The sequence below is a fragment of the Triturus cristatus genome, chromosome 4_1, assembly GCF_964204655.1.
Source record: "Triturus cristatus chromosome 4_1, aTriCri1.1, whole genome shotgun sequence".
Taxonomy (NCBI): domain Eukaryota; kingdom Metazoa; phylum Chordata; class Amphibia; order Caudata; family Salamandridae; genus Triturus; species Triturus cristatus.
In genome coordinates this window covers 63,421,502-63,442,826 of record NC_140585.1, presented here as the reverse complement: position 1 = coordinate 63,442,826, position 21,325 = coordinate 63,421,502, and the positions used below count along the sequence as shown (strand labels likewise).

General features: G+C 44.9%; 1 protein-coding gene across 2 annotated transcripts in view; it reads right to left on the bottom strand.

The window, feature by feature from the left end:
* LOC146839529 (N-acyl-aromatic-L-amino acid amidohydrolase (carboxylate-forming)-like) overlaps positions 1–16,626 on the bottom strand; it is a 227,892-nt gene extending 211,266 nt beyond the window's left edge. Inside the window, exon 1 of one of the 2 annotated variants that reach the window (XM_085651584.1) lies at positions 16,556–16,626. The gene's annotated coding sequence lies outside the window, so the exon portion shown is untranslated. Of the gene's footprint in view, positions 1–2,361; positions 2,493–16,555 lie in introns of those variants that run through there. The other variant, XM_085651583.1, reaches the window with a different exon arrangement.
* Positions 16,627–21,325: the final 4,699 nt, after the last annotated feature.

Below are 21,325 nucleotides of genomic sequence, written 5' to 3'. Positions count from 1 at the left end.
TCATTTCATTACCTCTGATATTGTATGCAACTCTAAGATACTCACTTCATTACCTCTGATATTGTATGTAACACTAACACTCATTCCTTTACCTCTGATACTGTATGTTACACTAAGATACTCATGTCATTACCTCTGATACTGTATGTAACACTGAAACAGTCCTTTCCTTTCCTCTGAAATCGTATGCAACACTCAGATATTGTATGTAACACTGGCTCTTCTTTCATTACCTCCGATATTGTATGTAACATTAACACTCTTTTCCAAACCTCTGATATGGTATGTAACCCAAAAATACTCATTTCATTACCTCTGATATGTATGTAACACTAAGATACTCATTTCATTACCTCTGATATTGTATGTAACACTAAGATACTCATTTCATTACCTCTGATATGTATGTAACACTAAGATACTCATTTCATTACCTCTGATATTGTATGTAACATTAACACTCCTTTCCTTACCTCTGATACTGTATGTTACAGTAAGATTCTCATTTCATTACCTCCGATATTGTATGTAACATTAACACTTCTTTCCGTACCTCTGATACAGTATGTTACAGTAAGATTCTCATTTCATTACCTCTGATATTGTATGTAACATTGACACTCCTTTCCTTACCTCTGATACTGTATGTTACAGTAAGATACTCATGTCATTTCTTCTGATATCGTATGTAACTCTGACATTCCTTTCCTTACCTCTGATACTGTATGTTACACTAAGATACTCATGTCATTACCTCTGATATTGTATGTAACACTGACACTGCTTTCATGACATCTGATATTGTATGTTACACTAAGATACTCATTTCATTACCTCTGATATTGTATGTAACACTGACATTCCTTTCCTTATCTCTGATATTGTATGTAACACTAACACTCCTTTCCTTACCTCTGATATTGTATATTACACTACGATTCTCATTTCATTGCATCTGATATTGTGTGCAGCACTGACACTCCTTTCCTTGCCTCTGATAATGTATGTAACACGGACGCTCCTTTCCTTACCTCTAATATTGTATGTTACACTAATATACTCAATTTATTACCTCTGATAGTGTATGTAACACTGACACTCCTTTCCTTACCTCTGATATTGTATGTAACACTGACACTCATTTCCTTACCGCTGATATTGTATGTTAAACTAAGATACTCATTTCATAACCTCTGATATTGTATGTAACACTAATACTCCTTTACCTACCTCTGATATTGTATGTTAAACTAAGATTCTCATGTCATTACCTCTGATATTGTATGTAACACTGACACTCCTTTCCTTACCTCTGATATTGTATGTAACACTAACACTCCTTTCCTTACCTCTGATATTGTATGTTAAACTAAGATACTCATTTCATTACATCTGATAATGTATGTTACACTAATATTCTCATTTCATTACATCTGATATTGTATGTAACATTAACACTCCTTTTCTTACCTCTGATGCTGTATGTTGCACTAAGAAACTCTTTTCATTACATCTGATATTGTATGTAACACTAAGATACTCATTTCATAACCTCTGATATTGTACGTAACACTGACACTCCTTCCCTTACCTATGTTATTGTATGTAACACTAACACTCCTTTCCATACCTCTGATATTGTATGTTACACTAAGATTCTCATTTCATTACCTCATATATTGCATGTAACACTAACACTCCTTTCCTTACCTCTGATATTTCATGTAACACTAACACTCCTTTCCTTACCTCTGATATTGTATGTTAAACTAAGATACTCATTTAATTACATCTGATAATGTATGTTACACAAATATTCTCATTTCATTACATCTGATATTGTATGTCACACTAAGATACTCATTTCATAACCTTCGTAACACTAACACTCCTTTCCTTACCTCTGATATTGTATGTTACACTAAACCTTACCTCTGATATTGTATGTTACACTAAGATACTCTTTTCATTTCCTCTGATATTGTGTGTAACACTAACACTCCTTTCCTTACCTCTGATATTGTATGTTACACTAAGATACTCTTTTCATTTCAAGGCACTCCTTTCATCTCCGTTTAGACTCTATCTAACTCTGAGACTCTGAGACACTCCTTTCATTACCTCTGACACTGCACGCTACAAAGGCACTCCTTTCATATCCACTGAGACTCTATCTACCTCTGAGACACTCCTTCTGCTACCTCTGATACTGCAGGCTACAAAGGCACTCCTTTCATCTCCACGTAGACTGTATCTTACTCTGCGACACTCCTTTCATTACCTCTGACACTGCACGCTACAAAGGCACTCCTTTCATCTCCACGTAGACTGTATCTAACTCTGAGACACTCCTTTCATTACCTCTGTCAGTCTCTGTCCAGTGTCCAGGCTCCCACTCTGGTGATCTGTTGGTCTCAGGCCCCGCGGATCTCTTCCCATGGGCCTTATAATGTCTGCAGCGCCTGCTCCCTGCTGGGTTAATGTGTGAATGAACTGGCACAGAGCACAGCAGAGGAGGGGACTGCAGTGTTAGCCGTTTTTTGTGAACTTTGCACGAAATGCCAGCTGTGGAGTCTGGCCAGGACCGTGCTTGGGCAGGGGGTTTGGAGGTCATGACCTCTTTACATTGTCTATTAACTGATGCCCTGCACAATCATTCGCGTGTGCACTGTTAATCACTCAGTGAACTTTAACCAGTTACCAGGGAGGCACGGAGTGTCAGCAGAGAGTCAGGGGGAAAGGGAGGGACACAGAGGCCAGAGGAGAGAGTCCAGGCGCAGAGAGGTGTAAGAGACGTGGGAAGTGAGAGGAGAGAGGCTGTGTCAATGTGGAGACACACGAGACAGGAGGGCAGGAGGAGGAAACGTACTCAGAGGCGGAGAGAGGCAGCTATGGTGAGAGGAAGTGACAATGGGACTACAGAGATGGGGGATACCACCAGAAGGCAAGAGAGGGGAGAAGAGAGAGCAAAAAGAGTAGGAGTCCAAAGAGGGAGATATCGAGTCCTGGAGTGAGGCACTATAGCAGTGCTTAACTTGTAAAGCAATGAGTGCCGGGGCTCTGTTCAGGAGGACACGCAGCTTGCGCCACACATTGCCCCTGCCATGCTGCCAATGGCAGGATCAACACAACTACTAACCCTCACTCTTCTAGAGGTGTGATAATTCGGACTGTTCCAGGCCCAAAGCTGCAAGAATGGCTTCGGCAGCAGGTGATAGTCAATTTATAAACAACTGTTGTTGTGGTCATCGTTAAAGTAGATAGACAGCGCCACCATGTGCTGTGTAATATTTAGTGCCCCGGCATTGAGTGTAGTATCACCCTCCTCTTCGGGTATTTTGGGAACTCAGCCCTATTGGACAGCGTGAGAAGTGCCCTGTAACAGCGAAAACAGGAAGCTATGTCACAGGCAAAACCAAACTAAAACAAGGGGTCCCACAGGGTTTCATCCTCTCCATGAACCTGTTTAATCGATCTCTTGAATAGGCCTGGGAGTAAAATTCAGTACAGGTTGCGGAGTTTGGATGACCGTCACCTAGCCACTGCCTGCACCGCGCCTTGAGGGCACCGCATACTGCACCGCGTAACCTCACATAGTAACCGCAACGGTTGCCACGACCGGCTTGCACCAATGTGATCGGCTGCAACAAAAAAGTACTGTTTACTGGTCTAAAGACACATGGACAGACTCTGTCAGATGGAACTCTTGGATTCTGTTGTTTTCAGCAACGCGGTAGCACCGGACGGAGCTACCGAATTCAAGCAACTGTGGGGCATATTATCAAGCATGGCGTTAAAATTATCGCCGCTTTAGCGGCAGAAAACTGCCGCTAAAGTAGCGATAATGGGCTTGATAATATGCCGCAGAGAATTCCCATAGAAGCCCAGGTTGACACCAGAACACGGGCTTCTATGGGAATTCACAAGGGCATATTATCAAGCCCATTATCGCCGCTTTCGCTGCAGTTTTCTGCCGCTAAAGTGGCTATAATTTTAATGCCATGTCTTGATAACATGCCCCTGTATATTTAAGATTATTCTTGCAAAGTGCATATTTTTAAGTACTGTATGTTGGGTTCTTATCATTTTGGTGGTGTTTTGAATATATGAAGTATTGGATATTTTTCTAAGCTGGTGTGGTGTCCTTTTGTAGTGTTTTCAATGTATTACTGTTGGTTATGCGCAAACGCTTCACACAATCCCTCTGAGATAAGCCTGACTGCTTGAGCCAAGCTACCAATGGGGTGAGCAGGGGTTATTTCAGTAGTGTATCCTGACTAGAAGGAAGGGTCCCTACTTGGACAAAGGTGCAAACCATTGCCAACTAGAGACCCCCATTTCTAACACCTACTCTTGAGCCTCTTGGGGAGATTTGGAGAGAAACTGGACTTCTTTATCATCAATAAGTGGCTGACGCCCCAATATACTACACGATACCTTCCCCTGAAGACATCTATCTTTTCTCATACACCCTCGACAAATTTCAAAAATTGGAAGACAGTCGTCACTTAAACCTCAATTGAATTAAAACTGATGTTTTACTCATCTCTCCCTAAAAAAAAATCCAGTCAGGATTCTCTGCCCTGCAACCCGCAAAACACACAAGATGATGGACGGGATGTTGCACATTGGTAAAACATTCACCCCCAGTCACAGATCTGGGTTTAATCCATCGTTATTTTGCTCACCACGCCACCCCAGTTCAGACATGGCCATATGCAAATCAGTCTTGACCCTGTGCCTCATGGGAACAGTCCAGCCCGAACTGCCAAGCCATGTCTTCCCTGGACCGGAATCAAGCATCCTAGGACCGGTTTCGGGGTTTCACCCCTCTTCAGTCAGGATAGCTTGACTCCAGTGGCGTAGTGAGCACGGGACCCACGTCTGGGCATACCCTTCCCACATAGGGCAAACAGCAAAACACACAAGATGATGGACAGAATGTTGCACATTGGCAAAACATTCACCCCCAGTTGCAGATCTGGGTTTAATCCATTGTTATTTTGCTCACCATGTGGAGAATGCCGAATCTTTGGGCTTTTTCCTTGATAACTGTCTAGACCCCTGGAGGCAGATCCCAGCCATGGCGGAGAGCCCTCGCCACCAGCTCAGACTGCTCTGGAGAGTCAGGAACTTCAGTCCAGGGCGAGACTTGAACCCTGAGGTCTAGGGACTGGCTCAGTTCACACTAGATCATGGTAAGTCACGCATCTCTGTTCTCCCCAGTGCGCATTTAGCTCCTCTGAGAACAGTGCTCCACGCAGCTGCCCGCTTTGTGACAGGATACCCAACCACGGGGCAGATTTACAAGCCCCTTGCGCCACTTTTGCGTCATTTTTCCCATGTTAAAAGTGACGCAAAAGTGGCGCAAGAGGCTTGTAAATCTGCCCCCATATCTCTCCTATCCATCGTACCCTGCAGTGGCGCCCATTGAGGAAAGAACCCAGGGGCATATTATCTAGGGCTGGCGATAGATTTATCCCCGCTTTAGCGCCCGTTTTCGGGCGAAAAGTGGCGATAATTCTATCGCATTATAAACAAGGACACGCTAGCGCGTGTATCCTTATTTTATCTCCCGTTTCTGTCACCACTCGCTATGCATCGATAATGAGATGCAAAGTAGGAGTGGCTGACAGAAACATCATGGGGTAGCGATGATAATAATCGCGCTACCTCTGGCCTAACGCAGGAATTTAACGTCTGCTAAATTCCTGTGTTAGGCATACCTAACATGGGAGGTGGATTATGGGGTTAGGGCCACAGGGCCTTATCACCAAGATCATCCCCGTTTTGGGAGGGACATCGCTGTTTTTTAGGCGATGTTTGGCCATTTGCCCCGCTATCGCTGGAATATTTATCGCCATAGCGCTGAGCGTTGGTAATTACATTGGAGACTGTGCGAGGGAGTGGGTGAAGGAGTGTGAGTGCATTTTAAGAAGCGAGTGATTGGAGACAGTGAGAGGAAGTGGGTGAAGGAGTGTGAGTGCATTATAAGAAGCGAGTGATTGGAGACTGTGCGAGGGAGTGGATGAAGGAGTGTGAGTGCATTATAAGAAGCGAGTGATTGTAGACTGTGCGAGGGAGTGGGTGAAGGAGTGTGAGTGCATTATAAGAAGCGAGTGATTGGAGACTGTGCGAGGGAGTGGGTGAAGGAGAGTGAATGCATTATAAGAAGCGAGTGATTGGAGACTGTGCAAGGGAGTGGGTGAAGGAGTGTGAGTGCATTATAAGAAGCGAGTGATTGGAGACTGTGAGAGGGAGTGGGTGAAGGAGTGTGAGTGCATTATAAGAAGCGAGTGATTGGAGACAGTGAGAGGAAGTGGGTGAAGGAGTGTGAGTGCATTATAAGAAGCGAGTGATTGGAGACTGTGCGAGGGAGTGGATGAAGGAGTGTGAGTGCATTATAAGAAGCGAGTGATTGTAGACTGTGCGAGGGAGTGGGTGAAGGAGTGTGAGTGCATTATAAGAAGCGAGTGATTGGAAACTGTGAAAGGGAGTGGATGAAGGAGTGTGAGTGCATTATAAGAAGCGAGTGATTGGAGACTGTGCAAGGGAGTGGGTGAAGGAGTGTGAGTGCATTATAAGAAGCGAGTGATTGGAGACTGTGGGAGGGAGTGGGTGAAGGAGTGTGAGTGCATTATAAGAAGCGAGTGATTGGAGACTGTGAGAGGGAGTGGGTGAAGGAGTGTGAGTGCATTATAAGAAGCGAGTGATTGGAGACTGTGAGAGGGAGTGGGTGAAGGAGAGTGAGTGCATTATAAGAAGCGAGTGATTGGAGACTGTGAGAGGGAGTGGGTGAGGGAGTGTGAGTGCATTATAAGAAGCGAGTGATTGGAGACTGTGAGAGGGAGTGGGTGAAGGAGTGTGAGTGCATTATAAGAAGCGAGTGATTGGAGACTGTGCGAGGGAGTGGATGAAGGAGTGTGAGTGCATTATAAGAAGCGAGTGATTGTAGACTGTGCGAGGGAGTGGGTGAAGGAGTGTGAGTGCATTTTAAGAAGCGAGTGATTGGAGACAGTGAGAGGAAGTGGGTGAAGGAGTGTGAGTGCATTATAAGAAGCGAGTGATTGGAGACTGTGGGAGGGAGTGGGTGAAGGAGTGTGAGTGCATTATAAGAAGCGAGTGATTGGAGACTGTGCGAGGGAGTGGATGAAGGAGTGTGAGTGCATTATAAGAAGCGAGTGATTGTAGACTGTGCGAGGGAGTGGGTGAAGGAGTGTGAGTGCATTTTAAGAAGCGAGTGATTGGAGACTGTGAGAGGGAGTGGGTGAGGGAGTGTGAGTGCATTATAAGAAGCGAGTGATTGGAGACAGTGAGAGGAAGTGGGTGAAGGAGTGTGAGTGCATTATAAGAAGCGAGTGATTGGAGACTGTGCGAGGGAGTGGATGAAGGAGTGTGAGTGCATTATAAGAAGCGAGTGATTGTAGACTGTGCGAGGGAGTGGGTGAAGGAGTGTGAGTGCATTTTAAGAAGCGAGTGATTGGAGACAGTGAGAGGAAGTGGGTGAAGGAGTGTGAGTGCATTATAAGAAGCGAGTGATTGGAGACTGTGCGAGGGAGTGGATGAAGGAGTGTGAGTGCATTATAAGAAGCGAGTGATTGTAGACTGTGCGAGGGAGTGGGTGAAGGAGTGTGAGTGCATTATAAGAAGCGAGTGATTGGAGACTGTGCGAGGGAGTGGGTGAAGGAGAGTGAATGCATTATAAGAAGCGAGTGATTGGAGACTGTGCAAGGGAGTGGGTGAAGGAGTGTGAGTGCATTATAAGAAGCGAGTGATTGGAGACTGTGGGAGGGAGTGGGTGAAGGAGTGTGAGTGCATTATAAGAAGCGAGTGATTGGAGACTGTGAGAGGGAGTGGGTGAAGGAGTGTGAGTGCATTATAAGAAGCGAGTGATTGGAGACTGTGAGAGGGAGTGGGTGAAGGAGAGTGAGTGCATTATAAGAAGCGAGTGATTGGAGACTGTGAGAGGGAGTGGGTGAGGGAGTGTGAGTGCATTATAAGAAGCGAGTGATTGGAGACTGTGAGAGGGAGTGGGTGAAGGAGTGTGAGTGCATTATAAGAAGTGAGTGATTGGAAACTGTGAGAGGGAGTGGGTGAAGGAGTGTGAGTGCATTATAAGAAGCGAGTGATTGGAGACTGTGAGAGGGAGTGGGTGAAGGAGTGTGAGTGCATTTTAAGAAGCGAGTGATTGGAGACAGTGAGAGGAAGTGGGTGAAGGAGTGTGAGTGCATTATAAGAAGCGAGTGATTGGAGACTGTGCGAGGGAGTGGATGAAGGAGTGTGAGTGCATTATAAGAAGCGAGTGATTGTAGACTGTGCGAGGGAGTGGGTGAAGGAGTGTGAGTGCATTATAAGAAGCGAGTGATTGGAGACTGTGCGAGGGAGTGGGTGAAGGAGAGTGAATGCATTATCAGAAGCGAGTGATTGGAGACTGTGCAAGGGAGTGGGTGAAGGAGTGTGAGTGCATTATAAGAAGCGAGTGATTGGAGACTGTGAGAGGGAGTGGGTGAAGGAGTGTGAGTGCATTATAAGAAGCGAGTGATTGGAAACTGTGAGAGGGAGTGGGTGAAGGAGTGTGAGTGCATTATAAGAAGCGAGTGATTGGAGACTGTGAGAGGGAGTGGGTGAAGGAGTGTGAGTGCATTATAAGAAGCGAGTGATTGGAGACAGTGAGAGGGAGTGGGTGAAGGAGTGTGAGTGCATTATAAGAAGTGAGTGATTGGAGACTGTGCGAGGGAGTGGGTGAAGGAGTGTGAGTGCATTATAAGAAGCGAGTGATTGGAGACTGTGCGAGGGATTGGGTGAAGGAGTGTGAGTGCATTATAAGAAGCAAGTGATTGGAAACTGTGAGAGGGTGTGGACGAGCCTCAGGTGTGTAGCTGTCAATGGTGTAGCTGGTGCAATTGCACCTGGGCCCAGGGTCATTGAGTGTGCAAGGATGAGTGTGTGTGTTTGTAAGTGAGAGTGAGAACCAGTGAGCATGAGTATGTTTGTGGGTGAGTAACTGTGAGTGAGTCTGAGTGAGAGAGTCTGAGTTACAATGAGAGAGGGGAAAGAGAGTGATTGCGAGAGGAGTGAATTTGAATGAGAGAGTGTGCGTAAGAGTGTGTTTGTTTGTGTGTTTATGATTGTGAGTCCGCCGCCGGCCATGGCATACTCAATATAATCCTGGTTTTGTGGCGGCACCCGAGGTAACATGCTGCTGCTGGCATAGTGGAGATAATGCACAACATCAGAATGGGCACTCGTGGCACAATGCAGGCCCTGACCCACTGGAAGTAATTATTGGCATGGTTCCCATGGAAAATGCTGGCACTTGCATACTGGGGGCACTCACAGCATGGGGCACTCGTGGCAGAATGCAGGACCTGGGACTATGGAGGTAATTCTTGGCATAAGGGAGGGCTCCCAAGGCAAAAGACAGACCCTGAAATACTGGAAGAAATACTGGGCATAAAGGGACACCTATGGCACAGTGCTGCTGATGGCATTCTGGAGGCAAGTCTTTGCCTTAGAGATGGCAGCCATGGCACATTGGGGTCGAGGGAGGGGTTGGAGGAAGCAAACTATGATAAAAGGCTACCTCTGTAATATTGGAGGGGATTTCTGACATACGGGCCATCCACGGTATATGGGCAAAACTCTGGTACTGAAATATTGTATGTAATAATTGCCATGGGGGTGCCCATATCAAAAGGCTGGCATTGGCACAGTGGATGTAATTCTTAATATTTGGGCAACTCTCAAGGCAAATTTAAAAGAAAATGGGGTGAACTCCTGGCATGTATTTTGCCCCCCTCACCCACACTTTTAAAGATCACCAACCGCCACTGCATGCCGTAACACCAGGGCATCACTTTCATCACCTCTGACATGGGTGGGGCATTGGATAATATAGCTACTTGCACAAAGGACGTGATGCTTCTGTAATCTACTTGTCATTTTTTTTTAAATCCACTTGTCCCCTGTGCAGCCATTCACAGAGGCTTCATTCTCATCATATACAGGTCTTGCTAAGAGCGTCTCTGATTATGCCAGGGCCCATGTTAAGTCAATGTCTGGATTCCAGCAGGGCTCTAATAATGTGGCCTGTACGTTGACTTTGGTTCTAGCTTCATGTTATCCTGGGCTCATTCTCCTGCCCCCGCCCAACCCTCAGCCCTGTCACGCAGGGACCAGAGTGCAGTCTCCGCAGCCTTGCCCCTGCCTTCCCAGCACCGTCTCTCCTCTTCCTCGCTCAGCAGCAGCCCCCTCGCTCATGGTTACAACCTGCCCGGAGCAGGTGTATATGTGAGTCATTATAGTATACACAGTAAAACCAGGTCTACACGTCTTTCCCCATTCCCTCGGATTAAAGTTGTATTTGCACAGTACTAATGAGGTGTTACTGCATGGTGCCAGTTTTTACAAGTGTGAATTTACCACCCGCCAATAATGTACAACTCCTAATCGGGCTATGCAGGGGCTGGAAGTAGGTGGGTAATGGTTCCAGTGTTGGAATGCCCTGTGAGTCTGTGCACAGCCACAAACAGGGCTGGACTGGGACCCAACGCAGGGCTGGCAGTTTTGTCGGACCGGAGAAGTGTCAAGCACTAATGCTAAACAAAACCAGCCTGCAGCACTGCTGCTTTTTAGGTCTCGCCTAGCGATGCAGCGCATGCGTTGCTCGCCTTGGCGAGACCTATTGTTGTCAGTTTGGTGGGCGAAGGGGGACAGGACATGTGCACGCGTGTTAAAGACAGGATATGTGCACACGTACGTCTGTCTAACAGCTTAGCTGAAGACACAGCATATGCATGCGCTTTGCTTTAGTTGCCGCACGGTATTTACTTTCACTTTATGCACACGTACGTCTGTCTAACAGCTCAAGCTGAAGGCACAGCATATGCACGCGCTTTGCTTTCGTTGCCGCACGGTATTTACTTTCGCTTTTCTTCACTTGGTTCTTATTTTTTTTTCTCCCTCTATCAGGACCCTTCTGCTTTTGTGATACCCCACCCTACCGCAACAATACATGCCCCTACATTTCAACTCCTGCAGTCGAAGCGGCCCTTCCTTCCAGAAGCAGTGCAACCCCGGCCATGCCACACTGCCTTTTGAAACCTCTGGCTTGCCCAATCCCTGCGGCGTGCCCTGCAGCGGGCCCACTCTAGCACTATTTCCCATTTTAGAAGCCTTCCTTTCTGGGTGCAGCAAAACTTACGAGTGCTTTAGATGGGCGTCGGCGTGTGATGGAAGAAGCGGCGGGCTGAGAGGGTGACCTCAGCGGGCAGCAGACAGCTCTGAAGGCCAAGGTCGACTTCACCACGGGTGACCGGGGCGTGTGAGATCAGAGCGGGCCGATGGGAGGCTGTAAGTATGGCTGGCGTCTCACAGCCCTTTGTGTCTGTCACTAGGAGCTGCTGACATTCTTGTGCTTATAGAGGACCGAGCATCACTTGTGTGCTCGGTGGTGCAGTGTGTGTGCTACTGTATCGAAAGGTTTGATTTGTTTGTTTTTCAATAAGAGCTTATCTTATAAATGTAGTAAGTTGTTTTTCTGTAATGCTAAAGCCGATATTTGTTTCATGGTAGGCTTCACAAACAAGATATCATTGTGCCATAAACGAGGACGTATGGGAGCAGGAGGAGAGATCAGTAAAATACAACTGTTGTCTTTAAATATGTTTGGTAAAGTCTGGTGTGTGCTGAGGTGATTCTACACATTTTCCCGTGGCGCGATGGGGCCACCAGAAGCAGAGGGTGTGGTTTAAGCCATGTCGTGGTCATATTGTGCAATGATTTGAAGCCGTAGAAGTGCATTAAAAAACAAGCATTTGCAATGTAATAGGTCTCGCAGTCACGCAAGTGTGAGCTATTGGCATTCTAAATGGCTATGCCTTTTATTTTGGTTTTTAAAACATAAATAAAAAGCATTGTCATTTACAATGGCAGTAGCTTAAACTCTCATAAATGCGAGACCTATTGCATTGCAAATGCTTGTTTTACTGGGGGCCGATAATGCAGCATCGCTGCAAAACCGGCCCCCAGTAGCAAAACCGGCCCCACACTGCTCCAAAACTGTCCCCCACCCTTCCAGCCTACCGGGGAAATGCCCGATGCCCGCTACGGCCAAATGTGCATGTATAAGGGTATTCACAATCTCCTCTCCAATTTCTATGCACATTGGGAAAAGTTGAAAATGTACTCCTGCCAAAGGTAGGAGTCACACGTTTTTTATGATGGGGAAAAAGTGGGTTTGGCAAAAGTTAATTTTTCTATTCCTTAGCAGATTTTCACATGAGGAAATGTATCTGTGCATATTTTCTCATGAGAAAATGAATATTACGTTTACTAGGAGTACAGTTTCCAAGCTGTCACTGCGTATCTGATACTGTATGTTACACTAAGATACTCATGTCATTACTTCTGATATTGTATGTTACACTGACACTGCTTTCCTTACCTCTGATACTTTATGTTATACTGAGATACTCAGTTCATTACCTCTGATATTGTGTGAAACATTGACACTGCTTTCATGACATCTGATACTGTATGTTATACTACGATACTCATTTCATTACCTCTGATATTGTATGTAACACTAACACTCCTTTCCTTACCTCTGATATTGTATGTAACACTAACACTCCTTTTCTTACCTCTGATACTGTATGTAACACTAAGATATTCATTTCATTACCTCTGATATTGTACGTAACACTAAGATACTCCTTTCCTTTCCTATGACACTGTATTTTAAACAAAGATACTCATTTTGTTACCTCTGATATTGCATGTCAGACTAAGATACTCATTTTATTACCTCTAATATTGTACGTAACACTAAGATACTCATTTCATTACCTCTGATATTGTATGTCACACTAAGATACTCATTTCATTACCTCTGATATTGTATGTCACACTAAGATACTCATTTCATTACCTCTGATATTGTATGCAACTCTAAGATACTCACTTCATTACCTCTGATATTGTATGTAACACTAACACTCATTCCTTTACCTCTGATACTGTATGTTACACTAAGATACTCATGCCATTACCTCTGATACTGTATGTAACACTGAAACAGTCCTTTCCTTTCCTCTGAAATCGTATGCAACACTCAGATATTGTATGTAACACTGGCTCTTCTTTCATTACCTCCGATATTGTATGTAACATTAACACTCTTTTCCAAACCTCTGATATGGTATGTAACCCAAAAATACTCATTTCATTACCTCTGATATGTATGTAACACTAAGATACTCATTTCATTACCTCTGATATTGTATGTAACACTAAGATACTCATTTCATTACCTCTGATATGTATGTAACACTAAGATACTAAAAAAAAAAAAAATAACTTTATTTCGATTGAATTTACAATCATAAAAAAGTACATTTAAAACATTACAACATTATAAAAATTCAGTTTGCTCGTTGACTGCTAAGGAAGGCAGGCATTTTGCATGTAAACACTAACACTCTAAATACAAAAATAATAACACAGTAGTCAGTAAAAATTCGGTTTGCTCATTGGCTGCTAAGGAAGGCAAGCATTTTACAAGTAAACACTAACACTCTATATACAAGAATAATAGCACAGTAGTCAGTAAAATCTTAGGAAACAGTTGCCAATAGTTGGGAATGAGTTTTCAAGCAGGCTTTGAGAAAGCAGGCTACGGTTTTGGCAACGTACGGGGTGTCTAGGTATTGAAGTGCCAAAAGGGCCGGTCTGCATCTTCTCAGTCCTAAGTGTCGGAGCAATGGAACCAGCCATCGTTTCCGCGGGGATTTATAGAAACCGCAGAAAAAGGTTACATGCAGAGTTGACTGGCGAGTAAGACCGTCACAGGGACAGTTTATTAGTTCCCGTGACCAGTCTAAGGGCACAGGCAGTGAGACAAGGCGATAAAATACATCAAACCGAAATCTGGTTAAAACATACCTCTCATAATTTGACAGAAAAAATGACAAATAAGGTTGAATGCCATAAGAAGATTGGACCATCGTTAAATGAACATTTGGCTTTTTGACAAGTTCAGAACACAAACGAAGATCGCTTAAGTGGTCAGCACATAGCTTTTTCAAAGATTTTCTGGATATGTCCAATAGAGATTCAGGGTCAGTGAAATATGCAGGGTGGTTCAAATCTGTCAAGAATTTTGAAACATATAACAGCCAAGGAATCTTTTTCCAATGGGACAAAGTGAGACAGTCAGATATTAGTGACCTAGTTAGATGACATTGCTCCTGAGTCCATATACGATGCCATAGTAGAATCGGCTGGTATCTAATGATGTCAGTCAGATACTCCCAACCGAGTTCCACATGGGTGCCGTAAGTAGGAGCACTACGGGGGAGGGCTAATATGTATTTCAGAAAGTAGTTTTCTATAATTTGTAGCTCGTCTGCGGACACATAGCCCCAGACTCCGGCGCCGTATGTAGCCACACTCATGCATTTAGCTTAGTAGATCTTCAAAAGCACAGTAGGAGCGGGCTTACCCAGTTTCCTAGAGAACGAAGTCAGTGCAGATGTTGTGCGTTGAAACTGCAGTTTTTTGCTGGATATGGCAGATTTCCAGGACAGGTGGTTATCAATAAGGACACTAAGATACTCATTTCATTACCTCTGATATTGTATGTAACATTAACACTCCTTTCCTTACCTCTGATACTGTATGTTACAGTAAGATTCTCATTTCATTACCTCCGATATTGTATGTAACATTAACACTTCTTTCCGTACCTCTGATACAGTATGTTACAGTAAGATTCTCATTTCATTACCTCTGATATTGTATGTAACATTGACACTCCTTTCCTTACCTCTGATACTGTATGTTACAGTAAGATACTCATGTCATTTCTTCTGATATCGTATGTAACTCTGACATTCCTTTCCTTACCTCTGATACTGTATGTTACACTAAGATACTCATGTCATTACCTCTGATATTGTATGTAACACTGACACTGCTTTCATGACATCTGATATTGTATGTTACACTAAGATACTCATTTCATTACCTCTGATATTGTATGTAACACTGACATTCCTTTCCTTATCTCTGATATTGTATGTAACACTAACACTCCTTTCCTTACCTCTGATATTGTATATTACACTACGATTCTCATTTCATTGCATCTGATATTGTGTGCAGCACTGACACTCCTTTCCTTGCCTCTGATAATGTATGTAACACGGACGCTCCTTTCCTTACCTCTAATATTGTATGTTACACTAATATACTCAATTTATTACCTCTGATAGTGTATGTAACACTGACACTCCTTTCCTTACCTCTGATATTGTATGTAACACTGACACTCATTTCATTACCGCTGATATTGTATGTTAAACTAAGATACTCATTTCATAACCTCTGATATTGTATGTAACACTAATACTCCTTTACCTACCTCTGATATTGTATGTTAAACTAAGATTCTCATGTCATTACCTCTGATATTGTATGTAACACTGACACCCCTTTCCTTACCTCTGATATTGTATGTAACACTAACACTCCTTTCCGTACCTCTGATATTGTATGTTAAACTAAGATACTCATTTCATTACATCTGATAATGTATGTTACACTAATATTCTCATTTCATTACATCTGATATTGTATGTAACATTAACACTCCTTTTCTTACCTCTGATGCTGTATGTTGCACTAAGAAACTCTTTTCATTACATCTGATATTGTATGTAACACTAAGATACTCATTTCATAACCTCTGATATTGTACGTAACACTGACACTCCTTCCCTTACCTATGTTATTGTATGTAACACTAACACTCCTTTCCATACCTCTGATATTGTATGTTAAACTAAGATTCTCATTTCATTACCTCATATATTGCATGTAACACTAACACTCCTTTCCTTACCTCTGATATTTCATGTAACACTAACACTCCTTTCCTTACCTCTGATATTGTATGTTAAACTAAGATACTCATTTAATTACATCTGATAATGTATGTTACACAAATATTCTCATTTCATTACATCTGATATTGTATGTCACACTAAGATACTCATTTCATAACCTTCGTAACACTAACACTCCTTTCCTTACCTCTGATATTGTATGTTACACTAAACCTTACCTCTGATATTGTATGTTACACTAAGATACTCTTTTCATTTCCTCTGATATTGTGTGTAACACTAACACTCCTTTCCTTACCTCTGATATTGTATGTTACACTAAGATACTCTTTTCATTTCAAGGCACTCCTTTCATCTCCGTTTAGACTCTATCTAACTCTGAGACTCTGAGACACTCCTTTTATTACCTCTGAAACTGCAGGCTACAAAGGCACTCCTTTCATCCCCACTGAGACTCTATCTACCTCTGAGACACTCCTTCTGCTACCTCTGATACTGCAGGCTACAAAGGCACTCCTTTCATCTCCACGTAGACTGTATCTTACTCTGCGACACTCCTTTCATTACCTCTGACACTGCACGCTACAAAGGCACTCCTTTCATCTCCACGTAGACTGTATCTAACTCTGAGACACTCCTTTCATTACCTCTGTCAGTCTCTGTCCAGTGTCCAGGCTCCCACTCTGGTGATCTGTTGGTCTCCCGCCCCGCGGATCTCTTCCCATGGGCCTTATAATGTCTGCAGCGCCTGCTCCCTGCTGGGTTAATGTGTGAATGAACTGGCACAGAGCACAGCAGAGGAGGGGACTGCAGTGTTAGCCGTTTTTTGTGAACTTTGCACGAAATGCCAGCTGTGGAGTCTGGCCAGGACCGTGCTTGGGCAGGGGGTTTGGAGGTCATGACCTCTTTACATTGTCTATTAACTGATGCCCTGCACAATCATTCGCGTGTGCACTGTTAATCACTCAGTGAACTTTAACCAGTTACCAGGGAGGCACGGAGTGTCAGCAGAGAGTCAGGGGGAAAGGGAGGGACACAGAGGCCAGAAGAGAGAGTCCAGGCGCAGAGAGGTGGAAGGGACGGGGACCTGAGAGGAGAGAGGCTGTGTCAGGGTGGAGAGACACGAGGAAGGAGGGCAGGAGGAGGAAACGTACTCAGAGGCGGAGAGAGGCAGCTATGGTGAGAGGAAGTGACAATGCGACTACAGAGATGGGGGATACCACCAGAAGGCAAGAGAGGGGAGAAGAGAGAGCAAAAAGAGTAGGAGTCCAAAGAGGGAGATATCGAGTCCTGGAGTGAGGCACTATAGCAGTGCTTAACTTGTAAAGCAATGAGTGCAGGGGCTCTGTTCAGGAGGACACGCAGCTTGCGCCACACATTGCCCCTGCCATGCTGCCAATGGCAGGATCAACACAACTACTAACCCTCACTCTTCTACAGGTGTGATAATTCGGACTGTTCCAGGCCCAAAGCTGCAAGAATGGTTTCGGCAGCAGGTGATAGTCAATTTATAAACAACTGTTGTTGTGGTCATCGTTAAAGTAGATAGACAGCGCCACCATGTGCTGTGTAATATTTAGTGCCCCGGCATTAAGTGTAGTATCACCCTCCTCTTCGGGTATTTTGGGAACTCAGCCCTACTGGACAGCGTGAGGAGTGCCCTGTAACAGTGAAAACAGGAAGCTATGTCACAGGCAAAACCAAACTAAAACAAGGGGTCCCACAGGGTTTCATCCTCTCCATGAACCTGTTTAATCGATCTTTTGAATAGGCCTGGGAGTAAAATTCAGTACAGGTTGCGGAGTTTGGATGACCGTCACCTAGCCACTGCCTGCACCGCGCCTTGAGGGCACCGCACACTGCACCGCGTAACCTCACATAGTAACCGCAACGGTTGCCACGACCGGCTTGCACCAATGTGATCGGCTGCAACAAAAAAGTACTGTTTACTGGTCTAAAGACACATGGACAGACTCTGTCAGATGGAACTCTTGGATTCTGTTGTTTTCAGCAACGCGGTAGCACCGGACGGAGCTACCAAATTCAAGCAACTGTGGGGCATATTATCAAGCATGGCGTTAAAATTATCGCCGCTTTAGCGGCAGAAAACTGCCGCTAAAGTAGCGATAATGGGCTTGATAATATGCCGCAGAGAATTCCCATAGAAGCCCAGGTTGACACCAGAACACGGGCTTCTATGGGAATTCACAAGGGCATATTATCAAGCCCATTATCGCCGCTTTCGCTGCAGTTTTCTGCCGCTAAAGTGGCTATAATTTTAATGCCATGTCTTGATAACATGCCCCTGTATATTTAAGATTATTCTTGCAAAGTGCATATTTTTAAGTACTGTATGTTGGGTTCTTATCATTTTGGTGGTGTTTTGAATATATGAAGTATTGGATATTTTTCTAAGCTGGTGTGGTGTCCTTTTGTAGTGTTTTCAATGTATTACTGTTGGTTATGCGCAAACGCTTCACACAATCCCTCTGAGATAAGCCTGACTGCTTGAGCCAAGTTACCAATGGGGTGAGCAGGGGTTATTTCAGTAGTGTATCCTGACTAGAAGGAAGGGTCCCTACTTGGACAAAGGTGCAAACCATTGCCAACTAGAGACCCCCATTTCTAACACCTACTCTTGAGCCTCTTGGGGAGATTTGGAGAGAAACTGGACTTCTTTATCATCAATAAGTGGCTGACGCCCCAATATACTACACGATACCTTCCCCTGAAGACATCTATCTTTTCTCAAACACCCTCGACAAATTTCAAAAATTGGAAGACAGTCGTCACTTAAACCTCAATTGAATTAAAACTGATGTTTTACTCATCTCTCCCTAAAAAAAATCCAGTCAGGATTCTTTGCCCTGCAACCCGCAAAACACACAAGATGATGGACGGAATGTTGCACATTGGTAAAACATTCACCCCCAGTCACAGATCTGGGTTTAATCCATCGTTATTTTGCTCACCACGCCACCCCAGTTCAGACATGGCCATATGCAAATCAGTCTTGACCCTGTGCCTCATGGGAACAGTCCAGCCCGAACTGCCAAGCCATGTCTTCCCTGGACCGGAATCAAGCATCCTAGGACCGGTTTCGGGGTTTCACCCCTCTTCAGTCAGGATAGCTTGACTCCGTAGTGAGCACGGGACCCACGTCTGGGCATACCCTTCCCACATAGGGCAAACAGCAAAACACACAAGATGATGGACAGAATGTTGCACATTGGCAAAACATTCACCCCCAGTTGCAGATCTGGGTTTAATCCATTGTTATTTTGCTCACCATGTGGAGAATGCCGAATCTTTGGGCTTTTTCCTTGATAACTGTCTAGACCCCTGGAGGCAGATCCCAGCCATGGCGGAGAGCCCTCGCCACCAGCTCAGACTGCTCTGGAGAGTCAGGAACTTCAGTCCAGGGCGAGACTTGAACCCTGAGGTCTAGGGACTGGCTCAGTTCACACTAGATCATGGTAAGTCACGCATCTCTGTTCTCCCCAGTGCGCATTTAGCTCCTCTGAGAACAGTGCTCCACGCAGCTGCCCGCTTTGTGACAGGATACCCAACCACGGGGCAGATTTACAAGCCCCTTGCGCCACTTTTGCGTCATTTTTCCCATGTTAAAAGTGACGCAAAAGTGGCGCAAGAGGCTTGTAAATCTGCCCCCATATCTCTCCTATCCATCGTACCCTGCAGTGGCGCCCATTGAGGAAAGAACCCAGGGGCATATTATCTAGGGCTGGCGATAGATTTATCCCCGCTTTAGCGCCCGTTTTCGGGCGAAAAGTGGTGATAATTCTATCGCATTATAAACAAGGACACGCTAGCGCGTGTATCCTTATTTTATCTCCCGTTTCTGTCACCACTCGCTATGCATCGATAATGAGATGCAAAGTAGGAGTGGCTGACAGAAACATCATGGGGTAGCGATGATAATAATCGCGCTACCTCTGGCCTAACGCAGGAATTTAACGTCTGCTAAATTCCTGTGTTAGGCATACCTAACATGGGAGGTGGATTATGGGGTTAGGGCCACAGGGCCTTATCACCAAGATCATCCCCGTTTTGGGAGGGACATCGCTGTTTTTTAGGCGATGTTTGGCCATTTGCCCCGCTATCGCTGGAATATTTATCGCCATAGCGCTGAGCGTTGGTAATTACATTGGAGACTGTGCGAGGGAGTGGGTGAAGGAGTGTGAGTGCATTTTAAGAAGCGAGTGATTGGAGACAGTGAGAGGAAGTGGGTGAAGGAGTGTGAGTGCATTATAAGAAGCGAGTGATTGGAGACTGTGCGAGGGAGTGGATGAAGGAGTGTGAGTGCATTATAAGAAGCGAGTGATTGTAGACTGTGCGAGGGAGTGGGTGAAGGAGTGTGAGTGCATTATAAGAAGCGAGTGATTGGAGACTGTGAGAGGGAGTGGGTGAAGGAGTGTGAGTGCATTATAAGAAGCGAGTGATTGTAGACTGTGCGAGGGAGTGGGTGAAGGAGTGTGAGTGCATTATAAGAAGCGAGTGATTGGAGACTGTGCGAGGGAGTGGGTGAAGGAGAGTGAATGCATTATAAGAAGTGAGTGATTGGAGACTGTGCAAGGGAGTGGGTGAAGGAGTGTGAGTGCATTATAAGAAGCGAGTGATTGGAGACAGTGAGAGGAAGTGGGTGAAGGAGTGTGAGTGCATTATAAGAAGCGAGTGATTGGAGACTGTGCGAGGGAGTGGATGAAGGAGTGTGAGTGCATTATAAGAAGCGAGTGATTGTAGACTGTGCGAGGGAGTGGGTGAAGGAGTGTGAGTGCATTATAAGAAGCGAGTGATTGGAAACTGTGAGAGGGAGTGGATGAAGGAGTGTGAGTGCATTATAAGAAGCGAGTGATTGGAGACTGTGCAAGGGAGTGGGTGAAGGAGTGTGAGTGCATTATAAGAAGCGAGTGATTGGAGACTGTAGGAGGGAGTGGGTGAAGGAGTGTGAGTGCATTATAAGAAGCGAGTGATTGGAGACTGTGAGAGGGAGTGGGTGAAGGAGTGTGAGTGCATTATAAGAAGCGAGTGATTCGAGACTGTGAGAGGGAGTGGGTGAAGGAGAGTGAGTGCATTATAAGAAGCGAGTGATTGGAGACTGTGAGAGGGAGTGGGTGAGGGAGTGTGAGTGCATTATAAGAAGCGAGTGATTGGAGACTGTGAGAGGGAGTGGGTGAAGGAGTGTGAGTGCATTATAAGAAGCGAGTGATTGGAGACTGTGCGAGGGAGTGATGAAGGAGTGTGAGTGCATTATAAGAAGCGAGTGATTGTAGACTGTGCGAGGGAGTGGGTGAAGGAGTGTGAGTGCATTTTAAGAAGCGAGTGATTGGAGACAGTGAGAGGAAGTGGGTGAAGGAGTGTGAGTGCATTATAAGAAGCGAGTGATTGGAGACTGTGGG